We start from the raw sequence: 24,206 nt of genomic DNA, 5'->3' as shown, positions 1-24,206 counted from the left end.
GTATCTATACAGTAATGTACAGTATCTATACAGTAATGTACAGTATCTATACAGTAATGTACAGAATCTATACAGTAATGTATCTATACAGTAACGTACAGAATCTATACAGTAACGTATCTATACTGTAATGTACAGTATCTATACAGTAACGCATCTATACAGTAATGTACAGTATCTATACAGTATTGTATCTATACAGTAATGTACAGTATCTATACAGTAACGTATCTATACAGTAATGTACCTATACATACTGTATGTTCTGTAGTGTAGAGTTACCCAGAATTCCCTGAGTCTGCTCGCTCCACACCTGACCATAATAGCCTGCCAGTCAATCTTATCATCACTGTCTTCTCATTCTGCCATTGTTACAAGATCTTTAGACATCAGGAATGAGAAAGGCATGTAGAGGCAGAGGGAAAGATAGACATAGAGGGAGGGAGAGAGGAGGGGGAGCACAGAGGGAAAGAGAGAGAGAGAGAGAGAGAGCGAGAGAGAGAGAGAGAGAGAGAGAGAGAGAGAGAGAGAGAGAGAGAGAGAGAGAGAGAGAGAGAGAGAGAGAGAGAGAGAGAGAGAGAGAGAGAGAGAGAGAGAGGCATAATAGAGGATTGGGCAGTGTTGAGTATAGGCTTTATATCACAGAGACAGGAAAAGGGATGGACGTGTGGCGATGAGAGAGAGGAGGTTGAGAGTGATTCTTTCAGTACCTGAAAACGTGTAGACCTGTGGGGCAAGGGGAGCTCTGCATTGGACTAAAAGTTTTTTGTTGAAGAAAGAGCGAGTTAGACTGAGAGAGAGAGAGAGAAAGAGAGAGAGAGAGAGAGATAGGGAGGAGAGGAGGGGGAAAGAGAGGGGGTTGTTAGTGAGTGAGGGCGAGTGTGTGGTTGTCTGTGAGAGAGAGACTCAGAGAGCGAGAGAGACTGCAGAGGCAACACCTGGGACACAGACTGAGAGGGAAGAAAAGCACTTCTTCCTTCTTCCTCATCTTCTTCCTTCTTCCGTGTCTTTTGTCTTCTTCCTCATCTTCTTCCTTCTTCCCTGTCTTCTTTCTTTGTCTCCCTTTCTTTGTTGTTTTACTTATTGGCCCATCTGAAGCCCGGGAGACTACCGGACAGCTATCTGCTAGGTAAGAGATAGATCTATGTCTTCTACCTTCCCCCCATCTCTCTCTCTCTCTCTCTCTCTCTCTCTCTCTCTCTCTCTCTCTCTCTCTCTCTCTCTCTCTCTCTCTCTCTCTCTCTCTCTCTCTCTCTCTCTCTCTCTCTCTCTCTCTCTCTCTCTCTCTCTCTCTCTCTCTCTCTCTCTCTCTCTCTCTCTCTCTCTCTCTCTCTCTCTCTCTCTCTCTCATGCAGCTGTACCTCTAAGTGTGACAGTCAAGGTGAATCGCGTACAGGAATCTGATCCTTATTTCTTACTAGCATGCGGCAGTCTACAGACCTTGCAACCATTTATTTATGGCACTGCAGGTTTTTGTGAGACAAAATGTAAATGTAAATCATGGCATGTAAGAGTAAGGTAAATATGAAAGATTACACTACTAACATTACAAAGACAATATAGACGTAAAGAAAGAAGTAAAGAAAGAATAGCATTGATTATTGGTTATGCTTCAATGCCACGTTTAAATGTGACAGTTTAAAAGGTTTATCTGTGAGAAATGAGGTGTAACATTCCACAGGGGAGGGAAGCATTAATGGTGTGACCAGTTAAGTAGTTGGACCTCATAATGAGATGAAACTGTGGAGTGCTGAGTTGTTTCAGGGCCTTTCCAATTATCTCTAGCGCTGCTAATTAATTAAACTGTTTCCAATAACTCTAGCACTGCTTAATGAATGAAACTGAAAGGAGAAGATGTGTTAATGTACACCACAGACGGAAAAAATAAGGAAAAGTTGGAGTAGTGTAAAAAGCTGATGCCTCAGATTCTTATGAATAAATGCTTTTGGAATTTGAGTGTGGGGATGGCAGAGGGATGGGGGTCTGTTCTTCTCTCCCACTGGGACCCTTGTGATGGGGAGGGGTGTTGTCATGCGGGAAGGACCGGCCTGGGACCCTGATTCGTGAGAGAGAGTGAGAGAGTGAGAGAGAGAGAGAGAGAGCGAGAGAGAGAGAGAGAGAGAGAGAGAGAGAGAGAGAGAGAGAGAGAGAGAGAGAGAGAGAGAGAGAGAGAGAGAGAGAGAGAGAGAGAGAGAGAGAGAGAGAGAGAGAGAGAGAGAGAGAGAGAGAGAGAGAGAGAAGAGAGAAGAGAGAGAAGAGAGAGAGAGAGAGAGAGAGAGAGAGAGAGAGAGAGAGCAGAGCAGAGAAGGTGGAGAGAAACCAATGCGCAAAAAAGGAGCATTACCTGCTTGGGGGACATACTTCTTTATGCGTCCATATGAACAAGAGGAACTATGGAATGTAAAGAAGTATGTATCCCAGGCAGGAGAAAACACACACAACCCAAAGTTACACAGAGCTTTAAATATTATGACCCCTGACCTCAGAAAGGGCCTGAATACTTTCTGCATGTTAGCTGTGTGTGTATGCGTCTGTTTTTGTGTGTGTGTTCTTATGTTGAACGTCTGTGTCTGTCTGTGTGTGTGTGTGTGTGTTTTTTTGTATATCTGTGTTTGTATATCTGTGTTCCTGTGTGTGTTTTTTGTGTTCCTCTGTGTGTGTATCTGTGTTCCTGTGTGACTGTATCTGTGTGAGTATATCTGTGTGTGTATATCTGTGTTCCTGTGTGTGTATATCTGTGTTCCTGTGTGTGTATATCTGTGTTCCTGTGTGTGTATATCTGTGTGAGTATATCTGTGTGTGTATATCTGTGTTCCTGTGTGTGTATATCTGTGTGAGTATATCTGTGTGTGTATATCTGTGTTCCTGTGTGTGTATATCTGTGTGTGTATATCTGTGTTCCTGTGTGTGTATATCTGTGTGAGTATATCTGTGTGTGTATATCTGTGTTCCTGTGTGAGTATATCTGTGTGTGTATATCTGTGTGAGTATATCTGTGTGTATATATCTGTGTTCCTGTGTGAGTATATCTGTGTTCCTGTGTGTGTATATCTGTGTTCCTGTGTGTGTATATCTGTGTTCCTGTGTGAGTATATCTGTGTGTGTATATCTGTGTGAGTATATCTGTGTGTATATCTGTGTGAGTATATCTGTGTGTGTATATCTGTGTTCCTGTGTGTGTATATCTGTGTTCCTGTGTGTGTGTATCTGTGTTCCTGTGTGTGTATATCTGTGTGTGTATATCTGTGTGTGTATATCTGTGTGAGTACTTAAAGAGATGGCACACGCAGGTTTCCGCTCCGTTCTGGATCGGTTGAGTCCAATCTGCCTCGTACTGCAGAGACGCTTACGGAGGTGCAGAGAATCAGAGTCAGCGCTTTTCCTCTGGTCTGAATATTTTAAGATGTAATTTATCTCATTTATTTCTATCGTTCTGAAAAGAAACAGAGGTGTCCGTCATACTTCGATGGAATACCTCCTCGTACATTTTCCCCCTTCTTGCCCCTTAGATTTTTTTTAGCAACTTAAAAAAAAAAAAAAAAACAGGACTGAGAAATCTCATTTGTGTGTTGGGTGATGGAGACTCACATAGACAGCAGTTTCCAGTAAATGGTGCAGTGAACAAATGCTTACTAATGGATACCTACCACAGAGGCTCCAGCAGCAGGCAGAATCTGACACTGAGCTCAGACTGGTACAGTAGCTGGTACAGTAGAGTCTTCCGTCCGGCTGTAAGTAATTGCACTGTTTTGGGCCTAGTCATTAGGCCTTGGTTTGGATGGACAGTAGACACCTCATCTTTCTGAGTACGGTTACCTGTGTTTTGAGGTGCTTCTGTCCTTCAAGCCTGTTTTTGGGAACAGTTGCAGTGCTTGACCTCATCTGGGTGTAGTTATACACTGTCAAGGTTTAGCTGATCATCACTCTTGGACAAAGCTGCTGATCGGATTTGGTCACAGATCTTTTAACTTCTGAAAGGATAGTAGCCTTTGCTGTCCCAAGGTGGCATGCGTGACAGGAACCAAAGGGGCCACCGACTGACTGTCTAGCCAATCAGAGACAATCTGCATCTGAAATGCATGAAAAGACACATCAGAGATGACCTGACTGCAATGCACTCTGGGAGAGCTCAGTGAGTCTTCAGTAAGTAACATCAAGGATGACCTGACTGCAATGCACTCTGGGAGAGCTCAGTGAGTTTACAGTAAGAGAGCGCAGTGAGTGTACAGGAGGAGAGCATGGTGAGTTTACAGTAAGAGAGGTCCTTGAGTTTACAGTAAGAGAGCACAGTTAGTTTACAGTAAGAGAGCTCAGGGATTTTACAGTACGATAGCTCAGTGAGTTTACAGTAAGAGCGCACAGTGAGTTTACAGTAAGAGAGCACAGTGAGTTTACAGGGAGAGAGCTCATTTAGTCTAGAGTAAGAGAGCTCAGTGAGTTTACAGTAAGAGAGCTCATTGAGTTTACAGTAAGAGAGCTCATTGAGTTTACAGTAAGAGAGCACAGTTAGTTTACAGTAAGAGAGCTCAGGGATTTTACAGTACGATAGCTCAGTGAGTTTACAGTAAGAGCGCACAGTGAGTTTACAGTAAGAGAGCACAGTGAGTTTACAGGGAGAGAGCTCATTTAGTCTAGAGTAAGAGAGCTCAGTGAGTTTACAGTAAGAGAGCTCATTGAGTTTACAGTAAGAGAGCTCATTGAGTTTACAGTAAGAGAGCACTGTGAGTTTACAGTAAGAGGGCTCAGTGAGTTTACAGTAAGAGAGCACTGTGAGTTTACAGTAAGAGGGCACAGTCAGTCTACAGTGTACTGTATGTGTGGGTGAGGGGGTGCCCATAGTATGTTGATGCGAAAGGACAATTTATTGTGGCCAGTGAAGTCGCCCTACAGACAGGTCGCTCTACAGACAGGTCGCTCTACAGACAGGTCGCTCTACAGACAGGTCGCTCTACAGACAGGTCGCTCTACAGACAGGTCACCCTACAGACAGGTCGCTCTACAGACAGGTCACCCTACAGACAGGTCGCTCTACAGACAGGTCGCCCTACAGACAGGTCGCCCTACAGACAGGTCACCCTACAGACAGGTCGCCCTACAGACAGGTCGCCCTACAGACAGGTCACCCTACAGACAGGTCGCCCTACAGACAGGTCACCCTATAGACAGGTCACCCTACAGACAGGTCGCCCTACAGACAGGTCACCCTACAGACAGGTCGCTCTACAGACAGGTCGCTCTACAGACAGGTCGCTCTACAGACAGGTCGCCCTACAGACAGGTCGCCCTACAGACAGGTCGCTCTACAGACAGGTCGCCCTACAGACAGGTCACCCTAAAGACAGGTCGCCCTACAGACAGGTCGCCCTACAGACAGGTCGCCCTACAGACAGGTCGCCCTAGAGACAGGTCACCCTATAGACAGGTCATCCTACAGACAGGTCACCCTATAGACAGGTCCGCCTACAGACAGGTCACCCTACAGACAGGTCGCCCTACAGACAGGTCGCCCTACAGTCAGGTCGCTCTACAGACAGGTCACCCTACAGACAGGTCACCCTATAGACAGGTCACCCTACAGACAGGTCACCCTACAGACAGGTCGCTCTACAGACAGGTCGCCCTACAGACAGGTCACCCTACAGACAGGTCGCTCTACAGACAGGTCACCCTATAGACAGGTCTCCCTATAGACAGGTCGCCCTACAGACAGGTCGCCCTACAGACAGGTCACCCTACAGACAGGTCGCTCTACAGACAGGTTGCCCTACAGACAGGTCACCCTACAGACAGGTCACCCTACAGACAGGACACCCTACAGACAGGTCGCTCTACAGACAGGACACCCTACAGACAGGTCACCCTACAGACAGGTCGCTCTACAGACAGGTCAGCCTACAGACAGGTCACCCTACAGACAGGTCGCTCTACAGACAGGTCACCCTATAGACAGGTCCGCCTACAGACAGGTCACCCTACAGACAGGTCGCCCTACAGACAGGTCGCCCTACAGTCAGGTCGCTCTACAGACAGGTCACCCTACAGACAGGTCACCCTATAGACAGGTCACCCTACAGACAGGTCACCCTACAGACAGGTCGCTCTACAGACAGGTCGCCCTACAGACAGGTCACCCTACAGACAGGTCGCTCTACAGACAGGTCACCCTATAGACAGGTCTCCCTATAGACAGGTCGCCCTACAGACAGGTCGCCCTACAGACAGGTCACCCTACAGACAGGTCGCTCTACAGACAGGTCGCCCTACAGACAGGTCACCCTACAGACAGGTCACCCTACAGACAGGTCGCTCTACAGACAGGACACCCTACAGACAGGTCACCCTACAGACAGGTCGCTCTACAGACAGGTCAGCCTACAGACAGGTCACCCTACAGACAGGTCGCTCTACAGACAGGTCACCCTATAGACAGGTCACCCTACAGACAGGTCGCCCTACAGACAGGTCACCCTACAGACAGGTCGCCCTACAGACAGGTCACCCTACAGACAGGTCGCCCTACAGACAGGACACCCTACAGACAGGTCACCCTACAGACAGGTCACCCAACAGACAGGTCGCTCTACAGACAGGTCGCTCTACAGACAGGTCGCTCTACAGACAGGTCGCCCTACAGACAGGTCACCCTACAGACAGGTCACCCTACAGACAGGACACCCTACAGACAGGTCACCCTACAGACAGGTCGCTCTACAGACAGGTCACCCTACAGACAGGTCACCCTACAGACAGGTCGCTCTACAGACAGGTCACCCTATAGACAGGTCACCCTACAGACAGGTCACCCTACAGACAGGTCACCCTACAGACAGGTCACCCTACAGACAGCTCGCTCTACAGACAGGTCACCCTATAGACAGGTCACCCTATAGACAGGTCACCCTACAGACAGGTCGCTCTACAGACAGGTCACCCTACAGACCGGTCACCCTACAGACAGGTCGCTCTACAGACAGGTCACCCTACAGACAGGTCACCCTACAGACAGGTCGCTCTACAGACAGGTCACCCTATAGACAGGTCACCCTATAGACAGGTCACCCTACAGACATGTCGCTCTACAGACAGGTCGCTCTACAGACAGGTCACCCTACAGACAAGTCGCACTATAGACAGGTCACCCTATAGACAGGTCACCCTACAGACAGGTCGCTCTACAGACAGGACGCTCTACAGACAGGTCACCCTACAGACAGGTCGCCCTATAGACAGGTCACCCTACAGACAGGTCACCCTACAGACAGGTCGCTCTACAGACAGGTCTCTCTACAGACAGGTCGCCCTACAGACAGGTCATCCTACAGACAGGTCACCCTATAGACAGGTCACCCTACAGACAGGTCACCCTATAGACAGGTCACCCTACAGACAGGACACCCTACAGACAGGTCGCTCTACAGACAGGACACCCTACAGACAGGTCACCCTACAGATAGGTCGCTCTACAGACAGGTCACCCTACAGACAGGTCACCCTATAGACAGGTCGCTCTACAGACATGTCACCCTATAGACAGGTCACCCTACAGACAGGTCACCCTACAGACAGGTCACCCTACAGACAGGTCACCCTACAGACAGGTCGCTCTACAGACAGGTCACCCTACAGACAGGTCGCTCTACAGACAGGTCACCCTATAGACAGGTCACCCTATAGACAGGTCGCCCTACTGACAGGTCGCTCTACAGACAGGTCACCCTACAGACAGGTCACCCTACAGACAGGTCGCTCTACAGACAGGTCACCCTATAGACAGGTCACCCTACGGACAGGTCGCCCTACAGACAGGTCGCCCTACAGACAGGTCACTCTACAGACAGGTCGCCCTACAGACAGGTCACCCTACAGACAGGTCACCCTACAGACAGGACACCCTACAGACAGGTCGCTCTACAGACAGGACAACCTACAGACAGGTCACCCTACAGACAGGTCGCTCTACAGACAGGTCACCCTACAGACAGGTCACCCTACAGACAGGTCGCTCTACAGACAGGTCACCCTATAGACAGGTCACCCTACAGACAGGTCAACCTACAGACAGGTCGCCCTACAGACAGGTCACCCTACAGACAGGTCGCCCTACAGACAGGACACCCTACAGACAGGTCACCCTATAGACATGTCACCCTACAGACAGGTCGCTCTACAGACAGGTCGCTCTACAGACAGGTCGCTCTACAGACAGGTCGCCCTACAGACAGGTCACCCTACAGACAGGTCACCCTACAGACAGGACGCCCTACAGACAGGTCACCCTACAGACAGGTCGCTCTACAGACAGGTCACCCTACAGACAGGTCACCCTACAGACAGGTCGCTCTACAGACAGGTCACCCTATAGACAGGTCACCCTACAGAAAGGTCACCCTACAGACAGGTCGCCCTACAGACAGGTCGCCCTACAGACAGGTCGCCCTAGAGACAGGTCACCCTATAGACAGGTCATCCTACAGACAGGTCACCCTATAGACAGGTCCGCCTATAGACAGGTCACCCTACAGACAGGTCGCCCTACAGACAGGTCGCCCTACAGTCAGGTCGCTCTACAGACAGGTCACCCTACAGACAGGTCACCCTATAGACAGGTCACCCTACAGACAGGTCACCCTACAGACAGGTTGCTCTACAGACAGGACACCCTACAGACAGGTCACCCTACAGACAGGTCGCTCTACAGACAGGTCGCCCTACAGACAGGTCACCCTACAGACAGGTCACCCTACAGACAGGTCGCTCTACAGACAGGTCACCCTACAGACAGGTCACCCTACAGACAGGACACCCTACAGACAGGTCGCTCTACAGACAGGACACCCTACAGACAGGTCACCCTACAGACAGGTCGCTCTACAGACAGGTCACCCTACAGACAGGTCACCCTACAGACAGGTCGCTCTACAGACAGGTCACCCTATAGACAGGTCACCCTACAGACAGGTCACCCTACAGACAGGTCACCCTACAGACAGGTCACCCTACAGACAGGTCGCTCTACAGACAGGTCACCCTATAGACAGGTCACCCTATAGACAGGTCGCCCTACAGACAGGTCGCTCTACAGACAGGTCACCCTACAGACAGGTCACCCTACAGACAGGTCACCCTACAGACAGGTCGCTCTACAGACAGGTCACCCTATAGACAGGTCTCCCTATAGACAGGTCGCCCTACAGACAGGTCGCCCTACAGACAGGTCACCCTACAGACAGGTCGCTCTACAGACAGGTCGCCCTACAGACAGGTCACCCTACAGACAGGTCACCCTACAGACAGGACACCCTACAGACAGGTCGCTCTACAGACAGGACACCCTACAGACAGGTCACCCTACAGACAGGTCGCTCTACAGACAGGTCGACCTACAGACAGGTCGCCCTACAGACAGGTCACCCTACAGACAGGTCGCCCTACAGACAGGTCGCCCTACAGACAGGTCACCCTACAGACAGGTCGCCCTACAGACAGGTCACCCTATAGACAGGTCACCCTACAGACAGGTCGCCCTACAGACAGGTCACCCTACAGACAGGTCGCTCTACAGACAGGTCGCTCTACAGACAGGTCGCTCTACAGACAGGTCGCCCTACAGACAGGTCGCCCTACAGACAGGTCGCTCTACAGACAGGTCGCCCTACAGACAGGTCACCCTAAAGACAGGTCGCCCTACAGACAGGTCGCCCTACAGACAGGTCGCCCTACAGACAGGTCGCCCTAGAGACAGGTCACCCTATAGACAGGTCATCCTACAGACAGGTCACCCTATAGACAGGTCCGCCTACAGACAGGTCACCCTACAGACAGGTCGCCCTACAGACAGGTCGCCCTACAGTCAGGTCGCTCTACAGACAGGTCACCCTACAGACAGGTCACCCTATAGACAGGTCACCCTACAGACAGGTCACCCTACAGACAGGTCGCTCTACAGACAGGTCGCCCTACAGACAGGTCACCCTACAGACAGGTCGCTCTACAGACAGGTCACCCTATAGACAGGTCTCCCTATAGACAGGTCGCCCTACAGACAGGTCGCCCTACAGACAGGTCACCCTACAGACAGGTCGCTCTACAGACAGGTCGCCCTACAGACAGGTCACCCTACAGACAGGTCACCCTACAGACAGGACACCCTACAGACAGGTCGCTCTACAGACAGGACACCCTACAGACAGGTCGCCCTACAGACAGGTCACCCTACAGACAGGTCACCCTACAGACAGGACACCCTACAGACAGGTCACCCTACAGACAGGTCGCTCTACAGACAGGTCACCCTACAGACAGGTCACCCTACAGACAGGTCGCTCTACAGACAGGTCACCCTATAGACAGGTCACCCTATAGACAGGTCACCCTACAGACAGGTCACCCTACAGACAGGTCACCCTACAGACAGCTCGCTCTACAGACAGGTCACCCTATAGACATGTCACCCTATAGACAGGTCACCCTACAGACAGGTCGCTCTACAGACAGGTCACCCTACAGACAGGTCACCCTACAGACAGGTCGCTCTACAGACAGGTCACCCTACAGACAGGTCACCCTACAGACAGGTCGCTCTACAGACAGGTCACCCTATAGACAGGTCACCCTATAGACAGGTCACCCTACAGACATGTCGCTCTACAGACAGGTCGCTCTACAGACAGGTCACCCTACAGACAAGTCGCACTATAGACAGGTCACCCTATAGACAGGTCACCCTACAGACAGGTCGCTCTACAGACAGGACGCTCTACAGACAGGTCACCCTACAGACAGGTCGCCCTATAGACAGGTCACCCTACAGACAGGTCACCCTACAGACAGGTCGCTCTACAGACAGGTCTCTCTACAGACAGGTCGCCCTACAGACAGGTCATCCTACAGACAGGTCACCCTATAGACAGGTCACCCTACAGACAGGTCACCCTATAGACAGGTCACCCTACAGACAGGACACCCTACAGACAGGTCGCTCTACAGACAGGACACCCTACAGACAGGTCACCCTACAGACAGGTCGCTCTACAGACAGGTCACCCTACAGACAGGTCACCCTATAGACAGGTCGCTCTACAGACATGTCACCCTATAGACAGGTCACCCTACAGACAGGTCACCCTACAGACAGGTCACCCTACAGACAGGTCACCCTACAGACAGGTCGCTCTACAGACAGGTCACCCTACAGACAGGTCGCTCTACAGACAGGTCACCCTATAGACAGGTCACCCTACAGACAGGTCGCTCTACAGACAGGTCGCTCTACAGACAGGTCGCCCTACAGACAGGTCACCCTACAGACAGGTCACCCTACAGACAGGACGCCCTACAGACAGGTCACCCTACAGACAGGTCGCTCTACAGACAGGTCACCCTACAGACAGGTCACCCTACAGACAGGTCGCTCTACAGACAGGTCACCCTATAGACAGGTCACCCTACAGAAAGGTCACCCTACAGACAGGTCGCCCTACAGACAGGTCGCCCTACAGACAGGTCGCCCTAGAGACAGGTCACCCTATAGACAGGTCATCCTACAGACAGGTCACCCTATAGACAGGTCCGCCTATAGACAGGTCACCCTACAGACAGGTCGCCCTACAGACAGGTCGCCCTACAGTCAGGTCGCTCTACAGACAGGTCACCCTACAGACAGGTCACCCTATAGACAGGTCACCCTACAGACAGGTCACCCTACAGACAGGTTGCTCTACAGACAGGACACCCTACAGACAGGTCACCCTACAGACAGGTCGCTCTACAGACAGGTCGCCCTACAGACAGGTCACCCTACAGACAGGTCACCCTACAGACAGGTCGCTCTACAGACAGGTCACCCTACAGACAGGTCACCCTACAGACAGGACACCCTACAGACAGGTCGCTCTACAGACAGGACACCCTACAGACAGGTCACCCTACAGACAGGTCGCTCTACAGACAGGTCACCCTACAGACAGGTCACCCTACAGACAGGTCGCTCTACAGACAGGTCACCCTATAGACAGGTCACCCTACAGACAGGTCACCCTACAGACAGGTCACCCTACAGACAGGTCGCTCTACAGACAGGTCACCCTATAAACAGGTCGCCCTATAGACAGGTCGCCCTACAGACAGGTCGCTCTACAGACAGGTCACCCTACAGACAGGTCACCCTACAGACAGGTCACCCTACAGACAGGTCGCTCTACAGACAGGTCACCCTATAGACAGGTCTCCCTATAGACAGGTCGCCCTACAGACAGGTCGCCCTACAGACAGGTCACCCTACAGACAGGTCGCTCTACAGACAGGTCGCCCTACAGACAGGTCACCCTACAGACAGGTCACCCTACAGACAGGACACCCTACAGACAGGTCGCTCTACAGACAGGACACCCTACAGACAGGTCACCCTACAGACAGGTCGCTCTACAGACAGGTCAGCCTACAGACAGGTCACCCTACAGACAGGTCGCTCTACAGACAGGTCACCCTATAGACAGGTCACCCTACAGACAGGTCGCCCTACAGACAGGTCACCCTACAGACAGGTCGCCCTACAGACAGGTCACCCTACAGACAGGTCGCCCTACAGACAGGACACCCTACAGACAGGTCACCCTACAGACAGGTCACCCAACAGACAGGTCGCTCTACAGACAGGTCGCTCTACAGACAGGTCGCCCTACAGACAGGTCACCCTACAGACAGGTCACCCTACAGACAGGACACCCTACAGACAGGTCACCCTACAGACAGGTCGCTCTACAGACAGGTCACCCTACAGACAGGTCACCCTACAGACAGGTCGCTCTACAGACAGGTCACCCTATAGACAGGTCACCCTACAGACAGGTCACCCTACAGACAGGTCACCCTACAGACAGGTCACCCTACAGACAGCTCGCTCTACAGACAGGTCACCCTATAGACAGGTCACCCTATAGACAGGTCACCCTACAGACAGGTCGCTCTACAGACAGGTCACCCTACAGACAGGTCACCCTACAGACAGGTCGCTCTACAGACAGGTCACCCTACAGACAGGTCACCCTACAGACAGGTCGCTCTACAGACAGGTCACCCTATAGACAGGTCACCCTATAGACAGGTCACCCTACAGACATGTCGCTCTACAGACAGGTCGCTCTACAGACAGGTCACCCTACAGACAAGTCGCACTATAGACAGGTCACCCTATAGACAGGTCACCCTACAGACAGGTCGCTCTACAGACAGGACGCTCTACAGACAGGTCACCCTACAGACAGGTCGCCCTATAGACAGGTCACCCTACAGACAGGTCACCCTACAGACAGGTCGCTCTACAGACAGTTCTCTCTACAGACAGGTCGCCCTACAGACAGGTCATCCTACAGACAGGTCACCCTATAGACAGGTCACCCTACAGACAGGTCACCCTATAGACAGGTCACCCTACAGACAGGACACCCTACAGACAGGTCGCTCTACAGACAGGACACCCTACAGACAGGTCACCCTACAGACAGGTCGCTCTACAGACAGGTCACCCTACAGACAGGTCACCCTATAGACAGGTCGCTCTACAGACATGTCACCCTATAGACAGGTCACCCTACAGACAGGTCACCCTACAGACAGGTCACCCTACAGACAGGTCACCCTACAGACAGGTCGCTCTACAGACAGGTCACCCTACAGACAGGTCGCTCTACAGACAGGTCACCCTATAGACAGGTCACCCTATAGACAGGTCGCCCTACAGACAGGTCGCTCTACAGACAGGTCACCCTACAGACAGGTCACCCTACAGACAGGTCGCTCTACAGACAGGTCACCCTATAGACAGGTCACCCTACGGACAGGTCGCCCTACAGACAGGTCGCCCTACAGACAGGTAACTCTACAGACAGGTCGCCCTACAGACAGGTCACCCTACAGACAGGTCACCCTACAGACAGGACACCCTACAGACAGGTCGCTCTACAGACAGGACAACCTACAGACAGGTCACCCTACAGACAGGTCGCTCTACGGACAGGTCACCCTACAGACAGGTCACCCTACAGACAGGTCGCTCTACAGACAGGTCACCCTATAGACAGGTCACCCTACAGACAGGTCAACCTACAGACAGGTCGCCCTACAGACAGGTCACCCTACAGACAGGTCGCCCTACAGACAGGACACCCTACAGACAGGTCACCCTATAGACATGTCACCCTACAGACAGGTCGCTCTACAGACAGGTCGCTCTACAGACAGGTCGCTCTACAGACAGGTCGCCCTACAGACAGGTCACCCTACAGACAGGTCACCCTACAGACAGGACGCCCTACAGACAGGTCACCCTACAGACAGGTCGCTCTACAGACAGGTCACCCTACAGACAGGTCACCCTACAGACAGGTCGCTCTACAGACAGGTCACCCTATAGACAGGTCACCCTACAGAAAGGTCACCCTACAGACAGGTCACCCTACAGACAGGTCACCCTACAGACAGGTCGCTCTACAGACAGGTCACCCTATAGACAGGTCACCCTATAGACAGGTCACCCTACAGACAGGTCGCTCTACAGACAGGTCACCCTACGGACAGGTTACCCTACAGACAGGTCACCCTACAGACAGGTCGCTCTACAGACAGGTCACCCTATAGACAGGTCACCCTATAGACAGGTCACCCTACAGACAGTTCGCTCTACAGACAGGTCGCTCTACAGACAGGTCACCCTACAGACAGGTCGCCCTATAGACAGGTCACCCTATAGACAGGTTACCCTACAGACAGGTCGCTCTACAGACAGGACGCTCTACAGACAGGTCACCCTACAGACAGGTCGCCCTATAGACAGGTCACCCTATAGACAGGTCACCCTACAGACAGGTTGCTCTACAGACAGGTCGCTCTACAGACAGGTCGCCCTACAGACAGGTCATCCTACAGACAGGTCACCCTATAGACAGGTCACCCTACAGACAGGTCACCCTATAGACAGGTCACCCTACAGACAGGTCGCTCTACAGACAGGACGCTCTACAGACAGGTCACCCTACAGACAGGTCGCCCTATAGACAGGTCACCCTATAGACAGGTCACCCTACAGACAGGTTGCTCTACAGACAGGACACCCTACAGACAGGTCACCCTACAGACAGGTCGCTCTACAGACAGGTCGCCCTACAGACAGGTCACCCTACAGACAGGTCACCCTACAGACAGGTCGCTCTACAGACAGGTCACCCTACAGACAGGTCACCCTACAGACAGGACACCCTACAGAAAGGTCGCTCTACAGACAGGACACCCTACAGACAGGTCACCCTACAGACAGGTCGCTCTACAGACAGGTCACCCTACAGACAGGTCACCCTACAGACAGGTCGCTCTACAGACAGGTCACCCTATAGACAGGTCACCCTACAGACAGGTCACCCTACAGACAGGTCACCCTACAGACAGGTCACCCTACAGACAGGTCGCTCTACAGACAGGTCACCCTATAGACAGGTCACCCTATAGACAGGTCACCCTACAGACAGGTCACCCTACAGACAGGTCACCCTACAGACAGGTCGCTCTACAGACAGGTCACCCTATAGACAGGTCTCCCTATAGACAGGTCGCCCTACAGACAGGTCGCCCTACAGACAGGTCACCCTACAGACAGGTCGCTCTACAGACAGGTCGCCCTACAGACAGGTCACCCTACAGACAGGTCACCCTACAGACAGGACACCCTACAGACAGGTCGCTCTACAGACAGGACACCCTACAGACAGGTCACCCTACAGACAGGTCGCTCTACAGACAGGTCAGCCTACAGACAGGTCACCCTACAGACAGGTCGCTCTACAGACAGGTCACCCTATAGACAGGTCACCCTACAGACAGGTCGCCCTACAGACAGGTCGCTCTACAGACAGGTCACCCTACAGACAGGTCACCCTACAGACAGGTCGCTCTACAGACAGGTCACCCTATAGACAGGTCACCCTACAGACAGGTCAACCTACAGACAGGTCGCCCTACAGACAGGTCACCCTACAGACAGGTCGCCCTACAGACAGGACACCCTACAGACAGGTCACCCTATAGACAGGTCACCCTACAGACAGGTCGCTCTACAGACAGGTCGCTCTACAGACAGGTCGCTCTACAGACAGGTCGCCCTACAGACAGGTCACCCTACAGACAGGTCACCCTACAGACAGGACGCCCTACAGACAGGTCACCCTACAGACAGGTCGCTCTACAGACAGGTCACCCTACAGACAGGTCACCGTACAGACAGGTCGCTCTACAGACAGGTCACCCTATAGACAGGTCACCCTACAGAAAGGTCACCCTACAGACAGGTCACCCTACAGACAGGTCACCCTACAGACAGGTCGCTCTACAGACAGGTCACCCTATAGACAGGTCACCCTATAGACAGGTCACCCTACAGACAGGTCGCTCTACAGACAGGTCACCCTACAGACAGGTCACCCTACAGACAGGTCACCCTACAGACAGGTCGCTCTACAGACAGGTCACCCTATAGACAGGTCACCCTATAGACAGGTCACCCTACAGACAGGTCGCTCTACAGACAGGTCGCTCTACAGACAGGTCACCCTACAGACAGGTCGCCCTATAGACAGGTCACCCTATAGACAGGTTACCCTACAGACAGGTCGCTCTACAGACAGGACGCTCTACAGACAGGTCACCCTACAGACAGGTCGCCCTATAGACAGGTCACCCTATAGACAGGTCACCCTACAGACAGGTCGCTCTACAGACAGGTCGCTCTACAGACAGGTCGCCCTACAGACAGGTCATCCTACAGACAGGTCACCCTATAGACAGGTCACCCTACAGACAGGTCACCCTATAGACAGGTCACCCTACAGACAGGTCGCTCTACAGACAGGACGCTCTACAGACAGGTCACCCTACAGACAGGTCGCCCTATAGACAGGTCACCCTATAGACAGGTCACCCTACAGACAGGTTGCTCTACAGACAGGACACCCTACAGACAGGTCACCCTACAGACAGGTCGCTCTACAGACAGGTCGCCCTACAGACAGGTCACCCTACAGACAGGTCACCCTACAGACAGGTCGCTCTACAGACAGGTCACCCTACAGACAGGTCACCCTACAGACAGGACACCCTACAGACAGGTCGCTCTACAGACAGGTCACCCTACAGACAGGTCACCCTACAGACAGGTCGCTCTACAGACAGGTCACCCTACAGACAGGTCACCCTACAGACAGGTCGCTCTACAGACAGGTCACCCTATAGACAGGTCACCCTACAGACAGGTCACCCTACAGACAGGTCACCCTACAGACAGGTCACCCTACAGACAGGTCGCTCTACAGACAGGTCACCCTATAGACAGGTCACCCTATAGACAGGTCGCCCTACAGACAGGTCGCTCTACAGACAGGTCACCCTACAGACAGGTCACCCTACAGACAGGTCACCCTACAGACAGGTCGCTCTACAGACAGGTCACCCTATAGACAGGTCTCCCTATAGACAGGTCGCCCTACAGACAGGTCGCCCTACAGACAGGTCACCCTACAGACAGGTCGCTCTACAGTCAGGTCGCCCTACAGACAGGTCACCCTACAGACAGGTCACCCTACAGACAGGACACCCTACAGACAGGTCGCTCTACAGACAGGACACCCTACAGACAGGTCACCCTACAGACAGGTCGCTCTACAGACAGGTCAGCCTACAGACAGGTCACCCTACAGACAGGTCGCTCTACAGACAGGTCACCCTATAGACAGGTCACCCTACAGACAGGTCGCCCTACAGACAGGTCACCCTACAGACAGGTCGCCCTACAGACAGGTCACCCTACAGACAGGTCGCCCTACAGACAGGACACCCTACAGACAGGTCACCCTACAGACAGGTCACCCAATAGACAGGTCGCTCTACAGACAGGTCGCTCTACAGACAGGTCGCTCTACAGACAGGTCGCCCTACAGACAGGTCACCCTACAGACAGGTCACCCTACAGACAGGACACCCTACAGACAGGTCACCCTACAGACAGGTCGCTCTACAGACAGGTCACCCTACAGACAGGTCACCCTACAGACAGGTCGCTCTACAGACAGGTCACCCTATAGACAGGTCACCCTACAGACAGGTCACCCTACAGACAGGTCACCCTACAGACAGGTCACCCTACAGACAGCTCGCTCTACAGACAGGTCACCCTATAGACAGGTCACCCTATAGACAGGTCACCCTACAGACAGGTCGCTCTACAGACAGGTCACCCTACAGACAGGTCACCCTACAGACAGGTCGCTCTACAGACAGGTCACCCTACAGACAGGTCACCCTACAGACAGGTCGCTCTACAGACAGGTCACCCTATAGACAGGTCACCCAATAGACAGGTCACCCTACAGACATGTCGCTCTACAGACAGGTCGCTCTACAGACAGGTCACCCTACAGACAAGTCGCACTATAGACAGGTCACCCTATAGACAGGTCACCCTACAGACAGGTCGCTCTACAGACAGGACGCTCTACAGACAGGTCACCCTACAGACAGGTCGCCCTATAGACAGGTCACCCTACAGACAGGTCACCCTACAGACAGGTCGCTCTACAGACAGGTCGCTCTACAGACAGGTCGCCCTACAGACAGGTCATCCTACAGACAGGTCACCCTATAGACAGGTCACCCTACAGACAGGTCACCCTATAGACAGGTCACCCTACAGACAGGACAGCCTACAGACAGGTCGCTCTACAGACAGGACACCCTACAGACAGGTCACCCTACAGACAGGTCGCTCTACAGACAGGTCACCCTACAGACAGGTCAGCCTATAGACAGGTCGCTCTACAGACATGTCACCCTATAGACAGGTCACCCTACAGACAGGTCACCCTACAGACAGGTCACCCTACAGACAGGTCACCCTACAGACAGGTCGCTCTACAGACAGGTCACCCTACAGACAGGTCGCTCTACAGACAGGTCACCCTATAGACAGGTCACCCTATAGACAGGTCACCCTACAGAGAGGTCGCTCTACAGACAGGTCACCCTACAGACAGGTCACCCTACAGACAGGTCGCTCTACAGACAGGTCACCCTATAGACAGGTCACCCTATAGACAGGTCGCCCTACAGACAGGTCGCCCTACAGACAGGTCACTCTACAGACAGGTCGCCCTACAGACAGGTCACCCTACAGACAGGTCACCCTACAGACAGGACACCCTACAGACAGGTCGCTCTACAGACAGGACAACCTACAGACAGGTCACCCTACAGACAGGTCGCTCTACAGACAGGTCACCCTACAGACAGGTCACCCTACAGACAGGTCGCTCTACAGACAGGTCACCCTATAGACAGGTCACCCTACAGACAGGTCACCCAACAGACAGGTCGCTCTACAGACAGGTCGCTCTACAGACAGGTCGCTCTACAGACAGGTCGCCCTACAGACAGGTCACCCTACAGACAGGTCACCCTACAGACAGGACACCCTACAGACAGGTCACCCTACAGACAGGTCGCTCTACAGACAGGTCACCCTACAGACAGGTCACCCTACAGACAGGTCGCTCTACAGACAGGTCACCCTATAGACAGGTCACCCTACAGACAGGTCACCCTACAGACAGGTCACCCTACAGACAGGTCACCCTACAGACAGCTCGCTCTACAGACAGGTCACCCTATAGACAGGTCACCCTATAGACAGGTCACCCTACAGACAGGTCGCTCTACAGACAGGTCACCCTACAGACAGGTCACCCTACAGACAGGTCGCTCTACAGACAGGTCACCCTACAGACAGGTCACCCTACAGACAGGTCGCTCTACAGACAGGTCACCCTATAGACAGGTCACCCTATAGACAGGTCACCCTACAGACATGTCGCTCTACAGACAGGTCGCTCTACAGACAGGTCACCCTACAGACAAGTTGCACTATAGACAGGTCACCCTATAGACAGGTCACCCTACAGACAGGTCGCTCTACAGACAGGACGCTCTACAGACAGGTCACCCTACAGACAGGTCGCCCTATAGACAGGTCACCCTACAGACAGGTCACCCTACAGACAGGTCGCTCTACAGACAGGTCGCTCTACAGACAGGTCGCCCTACAGACAGGTCATCCTACAGACAGGTCACCCTATAGACAGGTCACCCTACAGACAGGTCACCCTATAGACAGGTCACCCTACAGACAGGACAGCCTACAGACAGGTCGCTCTACAGACAGGTCACCCTACAGACAGGTCAGCCTATAGACAGGTCGCTCTACAGACATGTCACCCTATAGACAGGTCACCCTACAGACAGGTCACCCTACAGACAGGTCACCCTACAGACAGGTCACCCTACAGACAGGTCGCTCTACAGACAGGTCACCCTACAGACAGGTCGCTCTACAGACAGGTCACCCTATAGACAGGTCACCCTATAGACAGGTCACCCTACAGAGAGGTCGCTCTACAGACAGGTCACCCTACAGACAGGTCACCCTACAGACAGGTCGCTCTACAGACAGGTCACCCTATAGACAGGTCACCCTATAGACAGGTCGCCCTACAGACAGGTCGCCCTACAGACAGGTCACTCTACAGACAGGTCGCCCTACAGACAGGTCACCCTACAGACAGGTCACCCTACAGACAGGACACCCTACAGACAGGTCGCTCTACAGACAGGACAACCTACAGACAGGTCACCCTACAGACAGGTCGCTCTACAGACAGGTCACCCTACAGACAGGTCACCCTACAGACAGGTCGCTCTACAGACAGGTCACCCTATAGACAGGTCACCCTACAGACAGGTCGCCCTACAGACAGGTCGCCCTACAGACAGGTCACCCTACAGACAGGTCGCCCTACAGACAGGACACCCTACAGACAGGTCACCCTACAGACAGGTCGCCCTACAGACAGGTCGCTCTACAGACAGGTCGCTCTACAGACAGGTCGCTCTACAGACAGGTCGCCCTACAGACAGGTCACCCTACAGACAGGTCACCCTACAGACAGGACGCCCTACAGACAGGTCACCCTACAGACAGGTCGCTCTACAGACAGGTCACCCTACAGACAGGTCACCCTACAGACAGGTCGCTCTACAGACAGGTCACCCTATAGACAGGTCACCCTACAGAAAGGTCACCCTACAGACAGGTCACCCTACAGACAGGTCACCCTACAGACAGGTCGCTCTACAGACAGGTCACCCTATAGACAGGTCACCCTATAGACAGGTCACCCTACAGACAGGTCGCTCTACAGACAGGTCACCCTACAGACAGGTCACCCTACAGACAGGTCACCCTACAGACAGGTCGCTCTACAGACAGGTCACCCTATAGACAGGTCACCCTATAGACAGGTCACCCTACAGACAGGTCGCTCTACAGACAGGTCGCTCTACAGACAGGTCACCCTACAGACAGGTCGCCCTATAGACAGGTCACCCTATAGACAGGTTACCCTACAGACAGGTCGCTCTACAGACAGGACGCTCTACAGACAGGTCACCCTACAGACAGGTCGCCCTATAGACAGGTCACCCTATAGACAGGTCACCCTACAGACAGGTCGCTCTACAGACAGGTCGCTCTACAGACAGGTCGCCCTACAGACAGGTCATCCTACAGACAGGTCACCCTATAGACAGGTCACCCTACAGACAGGTCACCCTATAGACAGGTCACCCTACAGACAGGTCGCTCTACAGACAGGTCGCTCTACAGACAGGTCACCCTACAGACAGGTCGCCCTATAGACAGGTCACCCTATAGACAGGTCACCCTACAGACAGGTCGCTCTACAGACAGGTCGCTCTACAGACAGGTCGCCCTACAGACAGATCATCTTACAGACAGGTACATTTTAAAGAGAAAGGGGTGCATGGTCAGAGGTAGTGTCTGAGACAGAGAGGAGAGAGACACAGAGAAAGACAGAGAGAATGAGAGAATGAGAGAGACAAAGAGACAGAGAGGCAGAGAGAGACAGAGAGACAGAGAGAATGAGAGAGACAGAGAGAGACAGAGAGAGACAGAGAGAATGAGTGAATGAGAGAGACAGAGAGACAGAGAGACAGAGAGAGACAGAGAGACAGAGAGAATGAGAGAGACAGAGAGAGACAGAGAGAGACAGAGAGAATGAGAGAGAATGAGAGAGACAGAGAGAATGAGAGAATGAGAGAGACAGAAAGACAGAGAGACAGAGAGACAGAGAGAGAGAGAGACAGAGAGAGACAGAGAGAATGAGAGAGAGAGAGAGAGAGAGAGACAGAGAGACAGAGAGCGGACAGACAGAGAGACAGAGAGAAAGAGAGAGAGAGAGAGAGATTTTGTTCTTTAACTATTTGCACAAAATGACATTAGAAATTAATTTATTCTTGTCAAACCCCTGTCAGTGTAATGTTACCTGTAAAAACGTTTGATTATTTATTTCACTAACATATGTTTCCCATGCCAATAAAGCCCCTTAAATTGAATTGAATTGAAGTTGAGAGATAACGTCAGTGAGAGAGGGAGAGAGACCGAGAGAGAGGGAGAGAGACCGAGAGAGAGGGAGAGAGACCGAGAGAGAGGGAGAGAGAGGGAGAGAGAGAAGGAGAGAGGGAGAGAGACCGAGAGAGAGGGAGAGAGACCGAGAGAGAGGGAGAGAGAGAAAGAGAGAGGGAGAGAGACCGAGAGAGAGGGAGAGAGACCGAGAGAGAGGGAGAGAGACCGAGAGAGAGGGAGAGAGAGAAAGAGAGAGAAAGAGGGAGAGAGAGAAAGAGAGAGAAAGAGGGAGAGAGAGAAAGAGAGAGTAGTGAATGGGTCGAGGTGCGGCGACGGTAGTAGTAGTGATCGTGTGGAGGTGAGGAGAGGCAGGGCTGGATTCATGATGGTGTACCGGGCATGGAGGTTCAGGGGGGGGGATTGTTCTGTCACTTTGGACTGTGTCAGCAGGTAGAAGCGCTCATCAGGACATTAAATATGCAACAATGCTGACTGCAGCACCGTGCTGAGACAGCCAAAGCCAGCCGACTGGGGGGCCCACTAAACCAGCACCACCTGCAAGCCCCACGCACCCCAGCCTGCCTGGCTGTCCGATGGGACCACCCTGACTGGGGCTCCACACCGGGGTAGGGAGGACATAGGATACAGTTATTAAGTGCTGTGTAAAACTCAACATACGACCAAAAACACAGCACCGTAGCGACTGTAGAATGTAACCTGGTGAAACAAAGGCCAGAGGTGTAATGGGGGCTGGGGAGGGAGGGGGGCTGTTGTGTTGTAGATTTAATCTGTTTGTAGCATGGTGTTGTGTGAGGGTTCACACCACACTGCAGTACACTACACTACACTACACTACACTACACTACACTACACTACACTACTCTACACCACATAAGTTGGTATGTGATATCATGTGAGCGAGTGCCAGAGTTGAGTGCATCCATAGCAGTGTACTCAGTGTAATGTAATGTATGCCACCTCAACACAAAGACACAGACAGGACATCTCTTTAATTACCCGGTGATTATGTCTCAGATGTGGCTCTCTAGAGGATTCTACACTATTCTACTCTACTATATTCTACTCTACTATATTCTACTCTACTCTATTCTACTCTACTCTATTCTACTCTACTCTACTATATTCTACTCTACTCTATTCTACTCTACTCTATTCTACTCTACTCTACTATATTCTACTCTACTCTATTCTACTCTACTCTACTCTATTCTATTCTATTCTACTCTACTCTGTTCTATTCTACTCTACTCTACTATATTCTACTCTACTCTATTCTACTCTACTCTACTATATTCTACTCTACTATATTCTTCTCTACTATATTCTACTCTACTCTATTCTACTCTACTCTACTCTATTATACTCTACTCTACTATATTCTACTCTACTATATTCTTCTCTACTCTACTCTGTTCCACTCCATACTACTCTACTCTATTCTACTCTATTCCACTCTATTCTACTCTATTCCACTCTATTCTACTCTATTCCATTCTATCCTACTCTATTCTACTCAACTCTATTCTTCTCTACTATAATATATTATACTCTATTCTGCTCTATTCTACTATACTCTATTCTATTTTACTATATTCTATTCTTCTCTACTATATTCTATTCTACTCTGCTCTACTCTATTATATTATATTCTGCTCCATTATATTGTAATATA

At 52.0% G+C, this 24,206-nt stretch overlaps 1 long non-coding RNA gene across 1 annotated transcript in view; it reads left to right on the top strand.

The window, feature by feature from the left end:
• The first annotated feature begins 577 nt into the window (after window positions 1-577).
• The window catches only part of LOC129861279 (uncharacterized), a 50,719-nt gene continuing 27,090 nt past the window's right edge, over window positions 578-24,206 (top strand). The window contains exon 1 of the long non-coding RNA XR_008760528.1: window positions 578-1,129. This is a non-coding gene — a long non-coding RNA (uncharacterized LOC129861279). The remainder of the gene's footprint in view (window positions 1,130-24,206) is intronic.

Source organism: Salvelinus fontinalis, chromosome 8 (assembly GCF_029448725.1).
Source record: "Salvelinus fontinalis isolate EN_2023a chromosome 8, ASM2944872v1, whole genome shotgun sequence".
Taxonomy (NCBI): Eukaryota; Metazoa; Chordata; class Actinopteri; order Salmoniformes; family Salmonidae; genus Salvelinus; species Salvelinus fontinalis.
Note: the sequence above shows the minus strand (reverse complement) of the source record. Positions and strands in the feature narration are given on the sequence as shown.